The sequence below is a fragment of the Pteropus vampyrus genome, unplaced genomic scaffold, assembly GCF_000151845.1.
Source record: "Pteropus vampyrus isolate Shadow unplaced genomic scaffold, Pvam_2.0 Scaffold18, whole genome shotgun sequence".
In the NCBI taxonomy this organism is placed as follows: domain Eukaryota; kingdom Metazoa; phylum Chordata; class Mammalia; order Chiroptera; family Pteropodidae; genus Pteropus; species Pteropus vampyrus.
Genome location: NW_011888799.1, coordinates 11,722,908 through 11,728,409, shown reverse-complemented (window position 1 = coordinate 11,728,409; position 5,502 = coordinate 11,722,908).

The window sequence follows — 5,502 nt, the reverse complement described above, 5'->3', positions numbered from 1 at the left end:
ATATCTCTGATAAATATACACAAAAAAATACTAAACAAAATACTAGCAAATTGAACACAACAATACATTAAAAAGGTTATACATCATGATCAAGTGGGGTTCATTCCAGGAGCACAAGTACATACGCAAATCTATTGATGTGATACACAACATAAATAAAATACAGGATAAAGTGATATAATTATATCAATAGATGCAGAAAAAGCATTTGACAAGATCTAACATCTATTTATGATTAAAACACTTAATAAAATGGGTATAGAAGGAAAGTACTTCGACATAATAAAACCTGTATACAAAATACCTCAGCTAATATACTTAATAGTGAAAAACTAAAAACCTTCCCTCTAAGATCAAGAACAAGACAAGGCTGTTCTCATTACCTCTCTTATTCAATATAGTGTTGTAAGTCCTAGCTAGAGCTATCAGGCAAGAGAAATAAATAAAAGGCATCCAAATTAGGAGAGAAGAAGTCAAATTGTCACTTTTTGCAGATGACAGGATTTTATATATAGAAAACCCTAAAGATTCCACTAAAAAACTGCAAGAAACAGTAAACAAATACAGTTTCAGGATACAAAATAAACATACAAAAATTCATAGTGTTCCTATGCACTATCAATAAATTTTCAAAAAAAGAAATGAAAAAAATTCTTTTACGATTGAAACAAAAGAATAAAATACCTAGGAATAAACCTAATGAAGTATTTGAAGGACCTATATGCTGAAAACCATAAGCTATTATTAAAAGAAATTGAAGAGAACACAATGAAATAGAAAAATACACTTTGTACATAGATTGGAAGAATTAACTAAAATGACCTTAGTACCCAAAGCAATATAAAGATTTAATACAATTCATATCAAAATTCCAATGGCATTTTGTAAAAATAAAGAACAAAAAATCATCAGATTTTCATGGAATCACAAAAGACCCCGAATAGCCAAAGCAATCCTGAGAAAAAAGAACAAGGCCAGAGCTATCACTCTGCCTGACTTCAAATTAAACTACAAAGCAACAATAATCAAAACAAAATGATATTGACAGAAAAACAAACACACAGAGCAACAAAACAGAATAGAGAGCCCAAAATAAATCCATAGATAGATAGATAGATAGATAGATAGATAGATAGATAGATAGATAGATAGATAGATGGAAAGAAAGAGTGAGAGAGGTAAATAATTTTCAGCAAAGGAGCCAAAAACATACAATAGTGAAAGAAAATTCTCTTCAATAAATAGTGCTGGGAAAATTAAAAAGCCACATGTAAAAGACTGAAACTAGACTGCTGTCATCATATACCAAAATTAATTCAAAATGAATCAAAAACCTAAATATAAAACCTGAAACATAAATTTCACAGAAGAAAACAGAGGTACTAAACTCATGGACCTTGGATTTAGAAAATGGGAGAAGATATTAGAAACACTGAGTGGGAGAAGATATTAGAAACAACTGAGTGGGAGAAGATATCTGCAAATAATGTCTTTGATAAGAGGCTAATATCTAAAATATATAAAGAACTCATACAACTCAACACCAAAAAGCAAACAATTCAATTAAAAAATGGACAGAGGACTTGAATAAATACTTCTCTCAAGAAGACATACAAATGGCCAACTTCACCAGCTTTTAGGGAAATGCAAATCAAAACCACAATGAGTTATCACTCCACTCCTTTTAGAATGGCTATCATCAACAGGACAAGTAATAACAAGTGTTGGAGAGGTTGTGGGGAAAAAGAAACTCTCATACACTACTGGTGAGAATGTAAATTGGTACAGCCACTATGGAAAACAGTATGGAGGTTCTTCAAAAAAATTAAGAGTAGAATTACCATTTGACCCATCAATCTCTCTTCTGGGTATCTATCCTCCAAAATTGAAAACATTTTTTCATGAAGATGTATGTACCTCAATGTTCATGGCAGCATTACTCCTGTGGCCAAGACATCCCTTCAATAAATGACTGAATAAAGAAGATGTGGTATGTATATGCAATGGAATATTACTTGGGCATAAGAAAAGATGAAATACTGCCATTTGTGACAATATCGATGGATCCAAAAAAGTTGAGAACCATATGATTTCACTCATATGTGGGATATAAAAATCAAAGCGACAAATGAACAAGACAAACAAAGACTTGTGAACACAGACAATAGTTTAGTGGTTACCAGAGGGAAGAGGGGGAGGGAGAGAAATAGATAAGGGCAAAGTGGGTTAAACATACAGCTAAGGAAGGAGAATTGACTGAGTGGTGAACACACAGTGCAATATACATATGATTATAAATTGCACACTTGAAACCTATATAATTTCATTAACCAGTGTCACCCAATAAATTTAATTAAAAAAATACCCATATACTCATATCACGTGCAATGAAAACTTATGCTGGGCTCATACAAGACAAATGTGCATATGGCTTTCAATTTTGCAATCAACAAATTCAGGTGGGTAGGTTAAAATTGACTGTGGTGAGAGTATTTATACTACAGAAACCAGCAGATGCTACAAACCAGAGGGTTTTTTTTCTTCCTTCCTTCCTTCCTTCCTTCCTTCCTTCCTTCTTTCTTTCTTTCTTTCTTTCTTTCTTTCTTTCTTTCTTTCTTTCTTTTTTGGAATACTAAGTGATAATTTCAAAAATTTTGCTCTTACAAAAGATGGTGCATGAAATTTAAGTAACATACTGATTGAATATATATAACTTCAATGTCTCCTTTTGTCCAATGTTGAAAGTGAAAATCTAGGATTCAAACAATTCTTGATATTTGTAGAAAAAAAGGGAAAAAGAAAAAAAGTATAAGGTAAGTGCTTTGAGCTAAGAAACTATCCCATAATATGCTATAGATTAACAACTCAAGAAATATTCATCTGTTAGCTGTTAGTAACACACACACATACACACACAAGTTCAGAAAGAAGAGTCAAATAATATTTAAATTTATTCACAACTAATGACTTAATACTAACCATAGATTCACATTAGAGACCCAAGTGTGCTAGTATGCTTAGTTCAATGACTATACAAAATGCACTTTCATGTTCTTTGGATTTTGGCATATAAATAAACTAATCAGGCATAAATAGTCTTTTGTGGGTGGTAACGGTCCAGGTTTCATGTTCATTCATTTCCCAAACAGTATTTAAGATTAAAAGATATCATACTGTGTTTTTAGTCCTTCCCCTATATGATGATTGAATTCTTTCTAACATGTTCTCAACAAGTAGTTACCCAACTTTTTCTTGAATAACTCCACTAACAGTAAATTTACAACCTCCTGGAGTAATGATTCTACTTTTAGATAGCTGATGTACAAGATTTAAAAATCATCTTCCCCACGATCAGCCTCAATCACTTTCCCTATAACATTTATATCTTAGTTCTATACCTTGAGATTATATTTAACAAGTTTAATCACCTTTCTCTGTCCAACTTTCAAATATCTGAAGACATCTTGATAGTTTCTCTTTGTATTTTATATTTCTTCTGTTGAATATTACCTTTTGTTTCTAATATAATATGGTTTCACATCTTCATATCATTCTGGCAATACTGTCTAGAAACTGCTCCAAGATTTCCATTGTATTCAACTTTTTTTCCCTAAAATCAAATGCAACATTCCAGGTAGTGTTTTACTAGTGACTAAAAACCTCAACTGTTCAGTATTCTTTTAATCTACTCATACAGTCTAACAAATTATCACAATCAAAAGTATGTCTTTATCTAGTGAAAGCTAACTACACTTACACTAGGTTAGCAAAGCTAACATTTTTTTACTTTTTTTCCAGATACCATTAGACATACAGAGCACAGAAAAAGAAACTTGATTAAGTCAGGACCTGGGCTTTAAGCACTTCTCTCTCATATATATCATGTGGCTAACCATAGGCAAGGGTAAGCCATTTAGCCATTCCGATTCTGTCTAAAATGTAACAGACATTTACATTGACTGTAACAGATAGTTACATTGAGTGACTTTGGCTATTTCTCCCAATTATAAAGTATATAATTCTAAACAAGTCATATTAGAATGTAATTCTGTAACTACTCTGATATAAAGTGTTTTAATCTCTGAAGATACTGAGACACGGGTTTCTATGGATGCCTGGCTTGAGTTAGTTGTAGATACTGGTCCATGTGATGAATGTGACTTTGCTTCCACAAAAGTGCTGTAAGTGATTGTTTCTTAGAGAAGAAGTAATATCATGAAACGTAAGGCAAATGTGTCCCTGCATTTAACCTCTTTCTTGTATCGATTATAGCCATGAGAAGTAGACAAGTTAAGAAAACTTCAGAGAGATCTAGGTTTCAACAGTGTTTTGAGGAATTCTGGATGTGTGAGTACTCTGTCAAATATTAGCATACATTTTAGGGGCAGTATGCCATTCCTGTAACCTCTTCTGTTTTCAAAATTGACAGTTTTGCAAATTACTTTGCTGATCACCAAGCTACCAATAGCACCTAACTGTACTCTGAAGAAGTCATTATTATAAATATTTCTTAGAACACAAATAAATCTTGTCTGAGCATATTAAGAAGGCATGAATACTATCCAAATATATCATAGCTGTTATACAACCTCAAAGGTATGCAGTGATATTGCCTTCCATTCTGTTACCGTGAATAATAAATTTTTAGTTCTTTAAATTATTAAACAAGCTATCATGAGTTAAAAATTATTTCCTTGATTTGATTTTTATATTTGCTTTGGTTCATTTGCTAAAACCTTATACTTATTTCATTTTCATATTTTACTTGACTGTCATATAGTAGCACAGGTATATCTATAGGCTATAATCCTTGATGTGGTCTCTCAGGCAGTGGATAGCTATTCCTGATAAGATTTATCAATTGTAATTATTATTCTATCCCAAAATATAATTTATATTTTAAATAAATATTCCATAGATAGATGACTAAATTTTAAATGAAAATGTTGTAATAAGACAATAAAACATCTTATTTTCTCATTAATGAGTCAAACCTCAGTATGAGATTAAAATTTATTATTGCAAGCTCTGTTATTGTTTTTTGTGCATATAAAAATAAACAAGGATTTTAGTTACTAAATTACTCATTGTTCTAAATAATCAACTGTTTTCCAAAATAATCATAAAGAATTTCATTCACACATTTATTGAGTGAGATAAAATTATTTTGCCTACTCCAATGAGGTAGTCTCTAAAATACATAAGGCCACAGACCTTATTATTCACTTCATTATCTTCCAAGTGCTTTCCATATACTAAACTCTCAATAGAAAGCTGATTTCTGTATTTGATACTTCAACTTAAATCAGATTTACATGTATATCTAAATTTTCTACTTTACACATAAATCTTCATTCAGCTAAGGTTCTATTACTAAACTAATGGAATATCAATCGAGTTCAAAGTGCTAAGATGAAATAACAATAAAAGAAAATACAAAAGGTCTCCTAAGAAGTTAAAAAAAAAGGATAAATCAAATATTGATTTAAAACTTGAGAAAAT